General features: G+C 33.9%; 1 protein-coding gene and 1 long non-coding RNA gene across 2 annotated transcripts in view; both read left to right on the top strand.

Annotated features, from left to right (window-relative positions):
* EXOC4 (exocyst complex component 4) overlaps positions 1 to 17,356 on the top strand; it is a 911,913-nt gene that overhangs the window by 492,928 nt on the left and 401,629 nt on the right.
* On the top strand, positions 1,326 to 15,968 carry LOC141543058 (uncharacterized). Its single transcript, XR_012482313.1, has 2 exons — positions 1,326 to 10,675; positions 11,340 to 15,968. It is a non-coding gene; the product is annotated as an uncharacterized LOC141543058 (long non-coding RNA).

Raw genomic sequence — 17,356 nt, 5'->3', positions numbered from 1 at the left:
AGCCAATTTGAGAGGTATGAAATAGTACCCTAGAGTTATCTTAATTTGCATTTCTCTAATCAATAGTAATTTAGAGCATTTGTTCATATGACTAGAAATAGCTTTAATTTTTTTTATCTAAAAATTGTCTGTTAATATCCTTTGACCCTTTATCAAGTTGGAGAATGACCCATATTCTTATGAATTTAATTTATCTACAAATTTTAGAAATGAAGCCTTTATCAGAAACACTCATTGTAAAAATTTCCTAGCTATCTGCTTCCCTTATTATTATAGTATTTTATTTTTCTAAATATATGCAAAGATCATTTTCAACATTCGTCTTTGCAAAACCTTGTGTTCCAAATTTTTCTCCCTCCCACTCCTTCTTTTCCCCAAGACAGCAAGCAATCCAATATAGGTTAAACATATATAATTCTTCTAAACATATTTCCATTTTTGTCATGCTGTACAAGAAAAAATCAGATTAAAAGTGAAAAAAGTGAGAAAAAATCAAGCAAACAGTAATAAAAAAAGGTGAAAATATTCTGTTTTAATTCACATTCAGTTTCCATAGAGAATTATGAATGTGGATGACACTTTCCATTACAAGTCCATTGGAATTGCCTCAGATCACTCATTGTTGAAAAGAGTTTTCTGCTTCCCTTCTAATCTTGGCTGAATTGGTTTTGTTTGTGCAAAACATTTTTAATTTAATGTAATCAAAATTATTCATTTTGTTTTTTCATAATGTTCTCTAATTCTTCTATGACCATAAATTCCTGCTTTTACTAGAGATCTGGCAGACCATCCTTTGTTCTCCTAATGTTTTTATAGTTTCACTCTTTTATGTCTAAGTCATAAGCCTATTCCAATGTTATCTTAATATAGGATATTAGATGATGTTTAATGCCTTGTTTCTGCCATACTATTTTCCAATTTTCCCCCCAGCAATTTTTTGTTGGATAATGAATTCTTATCCCAAAAGTTTTAAAAATTATAGAGGTACTCTTTAAATTCAATTACTTTAAGGCTAAAAATTTTTAAAGATCTCAAAGAATTTTTTATTGTGTTAATATGCATCAATGTTTAGAAATTAAAAGGATAAATTTTTAAAAGTGTTAGCTGAGTTAAGTAGTTATATTTTATTAGAAATTATATTTTAATGAAAAACAATCACATTTTCAAAATTTTAAAAGTATTAGCTGAATTAAGTAGTTATATTTTATTAGAAATGATATTTTAATAAAAATCATATTTTCCAAATTTTAAAAGTATTAGCTGAACTAATAATTATATTTTTTAGAAATGATATTTAATGAAAAAACAATCATATTTTCCATGCCAAAAAAAAAAAAAGCAGTTGGAAGAACGGCATTATTTTATGTATATTTGCAAGTCTCTTCACTTCTGACTTAATAGAAGACTGTTAGACTCTCATATTAACTAACTTCTATAATTAAACCATTATAATATATTCAGTTAAAGTTTACATCTGTGTGTCTGTGTGTGTATTAAAATGTTCTTTCCTTTTCTAAATATGCCTCTTTGGAAAGTAAGTATATGTTTTATATAGGTAATAAGTAAATTTTAATAGGTAAATCACATCTTAGTACATGGAGGACCCCCAGAAATCCTGGAACCACACCTTGAGAACTGCTTCTCCAGCTAATAGGAAGTCACCATAGTTTGTTGAGTAGGGATTATGGAGATTCTGGGGATAATAACATGATCAGACTTAAGATATAGGAAAATATCATTGACAGCAATATGAGGAATAAGATCAAAGGCCTGACTGAAGTGGGATTGTTGTAGTAGCTAACTTGAGTGGAGAACATAATCCAGACATCTAGAACAAGAAATAGCAAGATATAGAACTAGTCTCAAATAAGAGTGAAGTATTGAGGATGACACTGAAGTTTTAAATGTGAGTGGATATTTACTTTTAGAAATCTACAGAGGACAAATAGATAGCACAGTGAATAGAGCACTGGCTCTGGAGTTAGGACCTGAATTCAAATGTGGACTCAGACACTTAACACTTCCTAGCTGTGTGATAGTTACTTATCCCCAGTTGCCTTGCAGCCACCCCCTCTCCAAACCAAACCAAACAAAACAAAAAAACAAAAACAACTTCTACATAGAAGCTTGACATGGTCACCTCAAGAGAGTATAGAGCAAAGCTGACTTGAGAATGAGTGATTAGACAGACAGACAAAGGACCACCAGACAATAGTGTTGGTAGGGGAATGGGGGTTGAACCCCCCCCCAAATATGCTGAATTTTCCACTAGTGTCATGATATGTCTCAAAAAATTTGTAGGCTTACTCCATCTCCAAATCAAAAGACAAATATTTTATTACACTGTTGGCAATGGGCTGTTTCCAAAGGGAGTGTAGCAAGGGGAACAGACATGAGCTAAGTTCTCTAGCAGAACTTACATTAAGAAGGGGAAATTCCATAAGGTGGGCTAAGTTTGATGCTTAGTAACAGGGCTAAATCACTAAAAGAAGTGATTGAAAAAGCGGTGGGTTTTTCGTTTGTTTGTTTTTGTTTTTTGTTTTTGTTTTTTTAATAGAAGAAAAATAGTCTTGGGATCAGACTTTTGATTGGATATATAGTGGATGGTTTCTAAGATTACTTCCCATTCTAAATCCTCCAGTCTCCTTTGGTAAGGCTGAGAGAGGAGAAGATATATAAATGCACAAAATTTGGATATATGCCTCAACACTGAGAGATGAAAATAGAAAGGACAACCTTATTTGCCTTGAAGGGATATCAAAACTGTCTAGAATAGAACTGCTTAGCATTACTTTACAGGCCATTGAACTCAAGAGTTAGACTCCTGATTGAGACACCCTAGAATGCAAATAGAAATGTCCTGAGGTCATTTAGCTATTTTATAAGCCACTTCACCCAAGCCAGAAAGGGGAGTGCAGTAGGTTTATAACACAATTAACCCTTAAAAAAAAAAAAAATCTGAGGAAAAGCAGATTTTAGAACTGAATTCTTGTGATATAAATTCAACACTCTGTAAAGTATACACATGCAGAAATTATGCATACATCCACATGCAATTTATCTTTTTACAGGGCTCATATGTTTAATAAAATCTAATGGAAACTTCTACAAGAGGAGAATACATTTTGAAAGAGTGATGAACGAGGGCAGCAGTAAAACAACAGCTTGCAGCATTTTGCTTTGAGTCCCACTAGATTCGTGGTTTTATTTTACATTAGAAATGACAGTACAGTGATGATTATTGCTCCTTGGGGACTGATAGGAAAGGAAACAGTGCCCAATTATATTAGTCATTAGTATTCTCTGTAGAGTGGAAGTCTCCATAAGGAGAGCAACCAGGTTGAGATATGAATCTGAGTTTTATTTTTTTTAAATGGTGAGCCATCTTTCATGTAGGTAAAAATAGAATTTCAGTTCTTTTTTTTTTTTTCCCAACTGCTTTTGAAAGAAAGGGAAAAAACCAGGTACCCAAAAACCTTCGTAAGACATCCAGTTTGCTTTTTATTACTTGAAGTGGAAGGTATATTGCAAGAGTCTGAGCTCATTCCTATTTCTCAAGAGATGGTCCTCTGAGCCCCACGTTGACATTTTCACTTTTTTTTTTATGGCAGTCTGGATGTTTTTGAAACTAAAAGGAAAGCAACCCATTCCTTGAGGAGCAGTCAGCTGGAGGCCAACTATCAGTCAGCCTCCTTACATGCTATTCAAGTCACCAAAGGAGGCCACAGTAGTGTGACAAAGTGCCCTTCCTCCAACTTACTATTTTTTTCCTTACCCACCTTCGCCTCACTACAACACAGACAAACAAAAACAAATCATTAAAGTTGATTTTTTTTTTTTAGATTTGCACCTGAGTATTAATTTGGGGAAGAAACCAAGGAAAAGCTTTTGCCTAGGAATCTGATCCATGCTTTCAACAATAGACTTGGCTGCCCCACAGCAATATGACAGTGAGGGCAGAAGAACCTCATTGGTTTTCCTTCTCTTCCTAACTTCCATTGTTATATGTGTAAAACTCATTTTGACTGTTAACTATTCTGAACTTTTACTTCTTTGGAGAGATTCCTTGTTTTCCTACTTTTCTGTTTGTGGGTTTGTTTGTGTGTGTGTGTGTGTGTGTGTGTGTGTGTGTGTGTGTGTGTTGTTTTTGCTTTTTTGCATTGAGTTTTATTTCTGATCTAAATGAGTTTCTAACTTTCTTCTTATAAGAGTTTTTGTGGAAGATAGCTAGTGGGTATAGTGGATAGAGCACCAGCCCTGAAGTCAGGAAGACCTGAGTTCAAATCTGGTTTCAGAGACTTAATATTTCCTGGCCGCGTGACCCTGGGCAAGTCACTTAACCTCAATTATTGCCTCAACCCAAAAGAAAAATTAGTTTTTGTGGGAGTGTAGTTGAAAGAGTGCTGAAATCAGAATGTTTACAGAGGACATAGAATTGTTGGGGAATTCCTAAACCCAGAGAGGCCCTAGAATCCTAGAGTAATTCTTTGCATATTGTTCCTTTTGATTGGAGGTCAGTAATTCTGGGGGCCAGGCTAAAAGATTAAACGTTGAACTGGCATCTACTGAAGGCAGTCATAAATAGTAACTTTTCAGAAGAAAGAAAGATAGATAAGTGTATGGAATTTAAAACAACATTAAGGCAGCATTCCAGTCTGCCATATAATGAAGCTGCTTGGCTGGCCACTTTACTAATCTGAAAGGTTGAATAATAGGCCCTGAATATCAGGTAGCAATTTGGTAGGGAGAAAGTCTTAACCTTGAGGCTGTAATTTGTCAGACTTGTCTAGAAAGTTGCCAAAGATCTATTCTGGTGGTGATATTTCCCCATAGTTAATCTGACCAATTCATCTTGGTGAAACAGCAGGTAGTAGAAGTCTCTGTTCGATCTTAACAGAATATTTAGGTGACACAGGATATCTCAAAAGTAAAATCTGTGGGTTTATCTCATTAAAATACATAGTGATGGCCTATTTACACAGCATTTTAGCTTCCTTTCTTTAATTTCTAGGGCTATTTTTATGGAAAGATATTTTTCTGTACTTCTTATCACATAGTTTTTATTCCTTTCCTACACAGACCCTCTTTTCCTGAATCTCTGTCTTGTGATAGAGGGACTTGCATAGCTGTATGAAATTATAAGCTGTGACAAAGCAGGGTTACCCAAAACAGACAGCTCATAGTGGAGAGTTCTGACAAAAATTGATCCACTAGAGAGGTAAATGGCAAGCCACTCCAGTATCTTTGTCAAGAAAATCCCTTGAACAGTATTAAAATGATTAAAGAGATGACATTAGAAGATAAGTCCCTTAAAATAGAAGGTGTTCAGTATATTATTGGGAAAGCATGGAGGACAACTACAAGGAGTTTTAGCACTAATGAAGCTACTGAGCCAAAACAGAAATGAAACTCATCTGGGGAAAGTCCAGTGGTGTAAAGAACAATTTTGCATAAGAACCTAGAATGTAAAATCTGTGGTGGTCAAGATTCTGCAATATAGGGTTTAGCAATATGTGAATTGAGAATTGCAAGCAGAGGAATTAGAGACCAAATCGCCACCATTTGCTAGGTGGCCATTGTTTTGTTGTTCTCTTCTTTCTTCTCCTCCTCCTCTTCTCCTTTTTATCCTTCTCTTCCTCCTCCTCCTCCTCCTCCTTCTCCTCTTCCTCCTCCTTTCTCTTCTTCTCCTATTCTTCCTCCTCCTCTTCCTCCTTCTCCCTCTCCTTCGCTTCTTCTCCTCCTCTTCCTTCTTCTTCTTCTCAAATCTTTGTTTGTGGCAAGCCTTAGAGAAAAAAGATCTCTTCTCACATCATCCTACTTGTCTTCTAAGTATCCTGTCTACAGGCCAAGAAGAAACAATTTTAATCACACATGAAACAACTGATTGGTTCAAGATTGGAAAAGGAATAAGACAAGGCAGTGCATTGTCACTTTATTTAACTTATATTCAGAATGTGTCATGTGAAATTCCAGGCTACATGAATCAAAAACTGGAATTTAAGGTTGCCTGGAGAAATACCAACAATTTCAGATATGCAGATAATACATTCAGTTGGCAGAAAGTGGGGAAGAATTAAGGAGCCTTTTGATGATACTGAAAGAGGAGAGTATAAAAGCTAGCTTGAAATGTAACATTAAAAAACCAAGACCTTGGCAACTAGGCCCATTTCTTCTAGGCAATTAGAAGAAGATATGGAAGCAGTGTCAGAATTATATTTCTGGGCTCAGAGAACATTGAAAACAGTGAATGCAGTCTTGAAATTAAATGCTACTTGCTCCTTGGAAGGAAAGCTAAGACAAATCTGGACAACATAATAAAAAGTAAAGACATCACTTTACTAGCAAAGGTGTATATAGAAAAACTGTTGTTGTTTTTTCCAATAGGAATGTAAAATGTGAAAGTTGGATTATAATGAAAGCTGAGCTCCATAGAATGGACATTTTTGTATTGTGGTGCTGGAGAACTTTTGAGGATTTTTTGGACAGCAACGAGATCAACTCAGTCAATACTTAGATAAATTAATTTAAACTATTCACTGGAAGATCAAATACTGAAAACTTAAAATACTTTGTGCACATAATGAGAAAATAGCATTATTGGAAGAGATCCTGATATCAGGAAAGTTGAAGGTGAAAGGAAAAGGAGATGGCAGAGGATAATATTATAGAAACAATAAATAGGAACAATAAATAGGACAGATTTTGAGAGATAGTTGTCCATGGGATCATGGAGTCAAACATGACTGAATGGCTGAATGAACATGACTTGGTTCAGATTCTGACTATGATTTCCTAGATATGCTGCCAAAAGGTGTGCATTTGTTGTTTCTATAGATGTATGTTTACATTTTATTATCAAAATTGATTGAAAAATGCCCAAAGCAACAACAACAAAAAAGAGATTGTAATATTGAAGAGCTTATCTGGGAATCTTGGGGTTTTTAATCATCTCCTTTTTTCCATCTTAGTCTCAGTCTGTGTAGTACCATAAAGTATGGAATTCAAGAGACTCACCAGTATATAACCTTTTTTGAAACATGAATTAATTAATAAACCTTGTCTCAAGAAGGAAAATGGATGTGACTAGGAAAAGAAATGCCATCTTTTAGGTCTTCCAACTGTCCCATATTTGATCCAAGGTGTACCATAGCCTGTTGTGTTAAAGCTCATCTTTGAACCTTTCTGAAGCATACTTCAGATCAGAGTTTCACTGGCCTTTATTTTGGATCTGTGGTTCTGCTTTGGAGCAGACTATCTAAAAGCAATTGTTTTTGTTTTATTTACCTTTTTCTATCCAACTCAAGTAGGCTAGACATGAGCTTTGCTAATATTCCTACTTATTTATTGCTTTGGGCAACATTCACCTTGCAACTTGATTCTAGCATTTTCTCTTTTTGTTTCATTACCAGTACTGTTATTAAGGAAAATGAGTCAGTCCACAATGTTTTCTTTTTTTTTATGTTTATACTGACAGATGTGGTATAAACAACAGCAATGGTGAAATTATAACAATTGTATTAGTGAAATAAAAATGAGCTATGTTCATGAAATTGTATTATACTATTACTTTTTGTGTGCCTCACTCCCTATAATATGACATATTCATAGTTTGCTCTATTAGGCTTTGAATATACAATATCTTTTTCTCCTTTGTGATCATTTTATCTCTAGTTCAATTTCTTAAAAAAAAAAAAAAAAAAAATCACATCCTTCTTTTCAGGGACTAGATCTGCCATTGACCAGTCTCTCATAAGTAAACTTGCAACTATTCATGATAGAGTTGGTAGAATCAGAAAATATTTAAGTCATTCTAGAGTCTGAATAATTAATTTCAGTTTACCAGCATCAAAAGAACTTTGGAACTTTTGGAGAACTGAGACACAGGATTAGGAAATGACTTGCTGAAGACGCTGCTGATAGGGCATTATAATGTCATTACCTGGCATGATGTTTATCAGCCATTTCTTCATATTTCACCTGAGACTGTATTATTGTCTTCTTAAGCTATATAATTATAGTAAATAAAAAGAACTTATGAGTGAAACAGTATTTTGAAAAGATTTGGGTTGTACTGTTGTTACTGATATTCTGTGTGACCCCGTGCAATTCTTTGGGCAAATTCTTAAGCTACAGCTTTTAAAATTTTTTTCTCTTAACCTAAAAAAGATTTCTAAGAAGTCCCATGTTCAGATAATTTCAGTAAGTTGGATTAGTAAATTTCTTTTTAATCACTCTTCTTTTAATGAAGGAAAGCTAAGCCCTGTGAATCAAATCACATTTTAACGAAATGCTAAAACTTGATTCAATTTCTTCTGCTGTGTTAGAATTTTGCTATCAATTTATCACTTGAAAAAAGTGGGTTCTGCTAAGTTCAACAGACTGTTCCATAATATATATTAAAATAGATGTAGACACTGCATTGTCAGGGACCATTCTCTAGTGGAGATCAGTTATTTTAGTTTTAAAATGGCATGGAGACTCTGATATTTTTATTTTGACTTGGGAACTATGTGGTCTCAAAATTGAAATTTATGTAGTAGGTTTTTGCAATATCTGTTTTAATAGGATTCAACTTTTAATTTCATATTTTATTCTTTGGAGGTATATGAACTTGAGCATCTCTTATAAAAAAGGGTGGTGAAAAACAGCCTATAGATTTTTGAAAAATAAAACATATGTTGAATGATGAAAGGAAAATAGTTTTGCTAAGGAAGAAAAACAAAATTAGATATATACCAGTTAGATTATATAATACTCATATCATGAATAGGTTTTTGCTGTAATAATAGAAATAGGGAAATGAGTTTTTAGAAATTTCTTCCTGTAAGTAGTGACTGAATTTCTTGGTAGAGAGGAAAAAAGAAAAATTCTGTGAAATTAAGGGACAAAAAGGAAAACATAATTTGTTGAATTTGAAAATCAAAGAAAAAAAGGAAAGATAACTGGATTTGAAAGTCAGAAGACCTTGTTCTCTCTCTCATTTAATAAGTTTATCTTTGGGTAAAATACAAAGCTCTTTGATCTTCCAGTTTCCTAATCAGTAAAATCAGGGGAATAGACTAGTTAATCTACAATTTCCTTTAAAAAACCCAGGTCCCATGATTTTTGTCATTCCAAGATGAGAGTTGGAAATAAAAAATGAAAAGTTTAATTTGATATTGACATGAAAATGTTGAAAACATAACTATATTATTAATAATATTAAATTGAAAATAAATAAATATACCAGAATCTACACATCCAAAATAATTATCTTCAGAGACCATTCATACACAATAATAATATCTATCATTCACTGTTCAAATCATTTTTAGAATGTCTCTTGGGCATTTTTCTAAGCCACACAATCAATCCAGTCTCATTAAATTATAGTGTTATCTTATTTCTGTGAACCTAAGTCATAGTACCCCTATTTGATTATTTACCTTTCTATATTGTAGGATTTTGTTTTTTTAATCCACTTTATTTGCTTCCTTTTTATGGGAGAGTTCATCTCATTCACATTCACTTTTGATTACCAGCTCTGTATTTCACATCATCCTATTTTCTCCCTTATATACTTTTGTACTCTGTTTCTACCCTGTCCTTACTGGTGTGTTCTTTTTACCTACTCCACCTACTACTTTTTCTTTTATCACTCCTCCACCTTCTCTTACTAATGTTTTTACCCACCCCACCCACTACCTTTTCTTCTATAAACCCCTCTTTCTTTCTCTTACCTTTTTTCCTTATGTTTTTGCCCTCTCTTATATTCTGTTCCTCCCTTTTATTTTCCTCTTTCTCCTCCTATTTCTTTACAGGATTAGATAAATTTCTGTATCCAACTTAATGTTTCAGTTATTCCCTCTTAGAGCCAAAAAAAAAAAAAAAACTGTTGAGATCAAGCTTCAAACAGAGTTCTCATCCCCCTCCCTTTTTCCCCTTGATTATAGGTCTTTTGAGTCTCTTGGTGTGAATTAATTGTTCCATTATACATGCCCTTTTTCCAGTACAAACCTTTTTCCATCCCTTATTATCTTTTTCTTTGATGTCATCACATCAGGGACCATTTACAGCCATACCCTCAGCCCATGTGATACCCCACTCTGCCTCCCTGTCAGATACAATTCTCAAGAGTTACATATATAACCTTTAAATATATTTTCCCCCTGTTTACCATTCTATTCTTCTCTTGGATCCTGTGTTTATAGATTAAATTTTCTGTTTAGTTCTGATTTTTTTAGTCACTTAAACTCCATCTCCTTCCCTAAAAGATAATACTGACTTTCCCTGGGTAGGTAATTCTTGATTATAACCCCAGGCATTTGCCTTCCAGAATGATGTATTCCAGGCCTTCTGATCCTTTATTATAGAAGCTGTCAGATTCTGGGTTATCCTGACTGTTGCTCATTGATATTTTAATTGTTTTTGTATGGCAATTTGCAGTATTTTTTTCCCTTGAAATTATAGTTTTGGAGTTTTGTATCAATGTTCCTTCAGGTTTTCCTTATGGAATTTCTTTGCAGAGGTGATTGATGGATTCTTTCGATGAGTATTTCCCCCTTTGTTTTTAGAATAGCAGGGCATTTTTCCTTAATGACCTTTTGTAGAATGCTATGCAGGCTCTTTTTTTTTGGTCATGGCCTTCAGGTAGGACTATAATTTTAAAACTGTTTTTTCTGGATTTATTTTCCAGGTTGGCTTTTTTTTTTTTTTTTTTTTTTTTTGATTATTGAATGAAGTTTTATTTTTACACAGTAAAATAATATGTTAGCAATGCAAAATGTTAGTAATGATGAGGGTTGGGGTCCCTTTAAGATTCCTTTCTTTTTTTTTTTTTTTTATTATATATATATATATTTTATAATATTATCCCTTGTATTCATTTTTCCAAATTACCCCCCCTTCCCTCTATTCCCTCCCCCCGACGACAGGCAATACCATACATTTTACATGTGTTACAATATAGTCTAGGTACAATACATGTGTGCGAATATCATTTTCTTGTTGCACAATAAACATTAGAATCAGAAGGTACATGCAACCTGGGCAGACAGATATTAGTGCTAACAATTTTCATTCCCCTCCCAGTGTTTCTTCTCTGGGTGCAGCTACCCCTGTCCATCATTGATCAACTGGAAGTGAGTTGGATCTTCTTTATGTTGAAGATTTCCACTTCCATCAGCATACATCCTCATACAGTATTGTTGTTGAAGTGTACAGTGATCTTCTGGTTCTGCTCATTTCACTCAGCATCAGTTGATTTAAGTCTCTCCAGGCCTCTCTATATTCCTCCTGCTGGTCATTTCTTACCGAGCAATAATATTCCATAACCTTCATATACCACAATTTACCCACAGGTTGGCTTTTTTGTCAATGAGTTATTTCACATTTTCTTCTACTTTTTCATTCTTTTTAGTTTGTTTGATTCTTGCTGCCTCACAAAGTCATTAGGTTCCATTTGCCCTGTTCTAATTGTGCAATTTTCTTCAGTTATATTTTAAATCTCTTTCTTTCCTTTGGTTTATTCTGCTATTTGAATAGTTGTTTTCTTCAGACACTAATTTTTTCCTTTTTAAAAATATTGACTCTCTCATGCATAGCTCTCATTTCTGTTCTCATTTTTTTCTCCTACCTTCCTTATTTGAGCACTTCCTTGAAGCCTCTTTGGGTCTGAGACCAATTCTTATCCCTATTTGAGATTTCCTCTATGGATATTCTGTCCTAGTCTGAGTTTGTGTGTGTGTGTGTGTGTGTTATTAAAGCTTTCTATTTTCAAAATATATGCAAGTTTAATTTTTCAGCATTGACCCTTGTAAAACCTTATGTTCCAATCCCCTCCCCCCTTGTCCCTACTCCCTCCCTTAGTTAGGCAAGTAATCTAATATATGTTAAACATATTAAAGTATATATGTTAAATCCAAAATATGTATACATTTTTATTCAATTATCTTGCTGCACAAGAAAAATCAAATCAAAAAGAAAAAAAATGAGAAAGAAAACAAAATGCAAGCAAACAACAAAAAGTGAAAATGCTATGCTGTGAACCACACTCAGTTCCCACAGTCCTCTCTCTGGGTGCAGATGGCTCTCTTCATTACAAGATCATTTGAACTGGTCTGAATGATCTCATTATTGAAGAGAACCATATCCATCATAATTGATTATCATATAATCTTGCTGTTGCCATGTACAATGATCTCCTGGTTCTGCTCATTTCACTCAGCATCAGTTCATGTAAGTCTCTCCAGGCCTTTCTGAACTCTTCCTGTTGGTCATTTCTTACAGAACAATAATATTCATATACCAGAATTTATTCAGCCATTCTCCAATTGATGGGCATTCACTCAATTTCCAGTTTCTTGCCACTACAAAAAGGGCTGCCACAAGCATTTTTGTGCATGTGGGTCACTTTCCCTCCTTTATGATAGTCTGAGTTGGTGTTTTGGTCTGTCCTGTCACCATAGTAGCTTTCTATGTTCAAGTTTCTTTTTTGTTTGTCCCTCATTTTTTTTCCCTTTGGTATTTCCTCTTTTTTTTCTTTTCTTTTAAAATTTTTAAGGTGGACCTCTGCTCCTAGGGTAAAGGGAGCACTGTCCCAAGCTTCCTATGCAGCTCTGAATCTTGGCTTTGATCACAGGGTCCCCTTGTGTTTGCAGGGGGAGTTTGTCTGCTCTTTACAGGAAATAGCCTGGTTTCCCAGAGTTTGCCTTTGGAGCTGGTACTGGAGACTGCCTCTATGGTTTGCTTCTGTATTGGGCCAAGACTTAGGGTTTTAGTTGCTGATTTGCTGTGATTAAGACCCTCTCACTGCCTTTCCCAGAGTCTGTCTGATCTGGGCTATACACCCCTTTGACCCCAGTAAGACTGACCTTTCTTGAAGTTTTCCCAGTCTCTCTTGAGCAGGAGAGTGATTTCATTCTTTTAGACTGTGTTCAGAGGCTTGGTTTCATGTAGTTTTTGAGGGAAAACTTGGCTGCTTACTCTTACCTCAGAAGAAAGTCCTAAGCAAGAAGCTGTATGATACATAGCATTTGAACACCTGTATATAGTTCAATTCAATTTAATAAGCATTTATTATTACTAAATACTCCCTCCTATCTTTTATTTTTGGAACATCTTACCTCTTTGTCTTCTCCACCTGATCTCTGCCAGACTTGGAAAAGAACTTGCTTACCTAGATTGGTAGATCCTATAAATCAAATTCATCAAAAATGTACCCTGCTGCTAAGAAACTTCCAGTCTAAATATGAACAATGCAAATATAGAAAAGCAAACATTTGCTCAGAAAATTGATAAAACATTGAGCAAGGTCATGAATTTTCATTTATTATTTGAAAAGTGCTATTCAGTTATATATTTAAGGGAGTGCTTTTGACAATTCTTTAGTTGAGCCTGATTTTGATATCTATTTCTATTTACTATGAATCTAGTGCTATATCCAATAAAATATATTACCCTTCCATCATACTATTTTATAATTATAAAACACATATACATGCATATGTATAATTACATAATTACAAAATTATATTGTAAATTATAAATTTATTTTATAATAATTATATAACTTCTAATAATATGAAACTGATACTCAGAGAAATTAAATAATTTGTCTAAAGTCATGTGTTTAATAAGTGCTTGAGCCTGAGACTAAAACCCACATTTTGTCTGACCTCAAGGCCAATGTTTCATTTTTTTGTTTGTTTTTATTTGTTTTTACTGTACAATATAGAGAATAAGAAGGAATATAAAGCAAGATAAGCATCTAGGTTATCAGAAAAAATGAACGGTTCTGGAGGAATAACTTACTTATCAAAAGAGTTAGCTAAATTAGTTATTTTGGTTTGCTGACAGAAGCAGAATTTTCTAAAATTCAGGTAGCTATAAAAGCAACACAAATCTGTAGTCCCTGCTGAGCCCTTTGGAATAGGGGAAGAAAAATTTGTTAGTATCAAAAGTTGCAGACAACCTGCAGAGATGGCATGTCTGCTGCAGCCCACTAAGCTTTCCATTAGCATTCTTGGTATGTTGGTTAGGGGACTAATGCTGTATAGAGGATAGCTTCTGAGTAGTTTGAGTAATTTGTTTCTGCAAAGAAATTGCAAATGGACTGCAGACTTTTAAGGCCAATTAATATGTTCATGAAAATAGGCAATGTGAAGAGATAGCATTTTGAAACTTTTAGTTTTAACTGGATGCATTACAATATACCAAGCTCTGTTAATATTAGATAGTATGTTAAATGTCCTTTTTCCCCAGCCTGTTCTTTATTAATATAAAAGCTGAGGACCAGAGACTCATTTAGCACATAATTAATTGTCACGTGTTTTGAAGGGCTTCCAGTTAAAGCACAGGTTCATGAAAGCAAAGACATAAACTTTAAAAAGTGATGAACTGAAAAAATGTGAGACAAGCCATTACTAGACACACAAAAAACTGAAAGATGATAACCAAACATCAGTTATATTTGCCTTTGAATTTAAAATATAGATAGATAGATAGATAGATAGATAGATAGATAGATTCCAACTAGTTTTATGTTTTGTTTTTCATTTCTCCAAAGAAAGTTTCAAAAATAAAATTAACAAGTTTGTTTTATTTTGTTTTATTTTTTTCCTCTTTTTCACACGTGAACTCTTTTGGAAGTTATTAATGGTAACTCCTTAGAATTGAAGAATTGGACTATAGGGAGAAACTTAGACATCATTTGATGACCAATCCTTATTTTAATCATGAATCTGTCCTTTAACATCCCCACCAAATAGTCATTATCTTTTTGAACAGTTTTAGTAATGGGAACTTATTATCTAATGAAGCATTCTATTCTATTTTTAGATTATTAATCATTCAGAAGTTCTTACTTATTCTGTTTCCAAATTAACTTCCAATAATTTCTACCATTGGTTTTAGTTTGACCTTTGAAATCAGATAGCATGGATAATTTCCTTTTCACATGAAAGTGTTTCAGATATTTGAAATGGTGATTTTGGCCTTCATAAAGTTTTCTTCTATTTAAAGCTAAACTTCAGTGTCTTCAGCTGTTCTTTGTATGTGAATAGGATTGGTTCATAGTTGCATAACTGCTGTCAGCATTCAAATATGGGTTACCTGATTCCAAATTTAATATGTGTTCCACTTTACCATGGTAGAAAATCAGGTGATTATCAAGTGGTTTTTACAATACTTTACTCTGTGAATAGGTCCTTTCAAAGTTTAGATTTTTTTATGAAGGAAGAAAACAGAAGAAATGACTTAAGAAAAGAAGGATATAACTTTTCTTTTCCATGGTACTTGCACTAGTTCTTCCTGTCACAGCAAACTCAGATTTGCTGAAATAGTCCATCCAAAGAATTAGAAGCTATAGCTCGAAGAACTATGAGGAAGTAGCAGTTACTAATGACCGAGACATGAAGGGGACTCCTTCTTAATTTGTCAAACTGAATCTTTTGTTTATATTTGATTTGGATAGTATAATTTATTTTATACTTGAGGACCCATCTTCAAGGAACTTTTATTGTGTGTACAGAATGATGACACATTGCTGTGCTTTGAGTGAATGAATTTAGATAAGCATTTGTTATATATTCTCTGCCTCAGTTTTATCATTGTAACATATTATTCATAAGATGTCATTTAAGTAATGTAATTTGGTGTTGCATGGTATCTATGATTAAATAGTGAAGTTTGATAACATCAGTAGGATCTTAAAAAAAAAAAAAAAAGGATTATAGAATTTAAATCTGGAAGTTACCTGACACATCTCATCCATCCATCTACTTTTGCAGATTAGGAAATGGAGACTTAGAACTGTTAAGCAATTTGCTCAAGTTCTTTCCACATTAAGTGTTAGATGTGGACTAATCAGGTCTTCATTTAATGCCAGTTTTCCCTGGGATCCTCAATAATTCCTCAATCACATGGTACACTGAGAATATGTTATTCTTGTGTCGGCAAGAAAGTAAAATCATGAGTAAGCATCTCTTTCTTTTTTTTTTTTTATTTTTTTTTATTATTTTTTTTTAATTTTATTATATATATATATATATATATTTTATAATATTATCCCTTGTATTCATTTTTCCAAATTACCCCCCCTTCCCTCTATTCCCTCCCCCCGACGACAGGCAATACCATACATTTTACATGTGTTACAATATAGTCTAGGTACAATACATGTGTGCGAATATCATTTTCTTGTTGCACAATAAACATTAGAATCCGAAGGTACATGCAACCTGGGCAGACAGATATTAGTGCTAACAATTTACATTCCCCTCCCAGTGTTTCTTCTCTGGGTGTAGCTACCTCTGTCCATCATTGATCAACTGGAAGTGAGTTGGCTCTTCTTTATGTTGAAGATTTCCACTTCCATCAGAATACATCCTCATACAGTATCGTTGTTGAAGTATACAGTGATCTTCTGGTTCTGCTCATTTCACTCAGCATCAGTTGATTTAAGTCTCTCCAGGCCTCTCTATATTCCTCCTGCTGGTCATTTCTTACTGAGCAATAATATTCCATAACCTTCATATACCACAATTTACCCAACCATTCTCCAACTGATGGACATCCATTCATCTTCCAGTTTCTAGCTACAACAAAAAGAGCTGCCACAAACATTTTGGCACATATATGTCTCTTTCCGCTCTTTAGTATTTCTTTGGGATATAATCCCAGTAGTAGCGCTGCTGGGTCAAAGGGTATAAGCATCTCTTTCTAAAAAAAACTTTACTAGAAATAATAAGTAGCCTTTATTTGGTGCCTTCAGATTTGCAAAATGTTTTACATTTACATATTATCTCAATGAATCTTCACACAAAAACCCCAGAGGTGGTTTCAAAGTGGCTTTACATTTACAAATGAAAAAATTTGTGGCCTAGAGAAAATTGAGTTGCAGAATAAAGGGGACAGAAGAGATAGAGTGAATAGCTGAAAGGGGTAGAAGAGTCCAGGAGAGTTGGCTTTTTGATGGTTTGTTTTTTTCTTTGGAAAAAAGTGAATCTATCTGTAGACAGATAATGATGAGGTAGAAATTGAAGAGCAATGAGAGAGAGGGAATGACTAGGAGTTGTAGAGAATAAAATTATGTGTGTAGATATCTGCATTTGTGTGTACATATGTATTTGTACATATATGTCTATCTAGACAGCCTTAGTAAGGTGCAGGGATACCTTTTGTTCACAAACCATGGGTAGTTAGGAGATAGAAGATGCTAATACAGGTTCATTTTGGGTATCATAAATATTTTAGACAGTTAAATGTTCACTTCTCTTATTCCCACACATAGTCATAAAAGTACTCATGTTGACTATCATGTTTCTTGGCATTTATCTTCTTATAATTGGATACATCATCTTTTTCTTCAATAATCCTA

Source organism: Sminthopsis crassicaudata, chromosome 5 (genome assembly GCF_048593235.1).
Source record: "Sminthopsis crassicaudata isolate SCR6 chromosome 5, ASM4859323v1, whole genome shotgun sequence".
Taxonomy (NCBI): Eukaryota; Metazoa; Chordata; class Mammalia; order Dasyuromorphia; family Dasyuridae; genus Sminthopsis; species Sminthopsis crassicaudata.
This window is presented reverse-complemented; position numbering and strand designations above follow the sequence as displayed.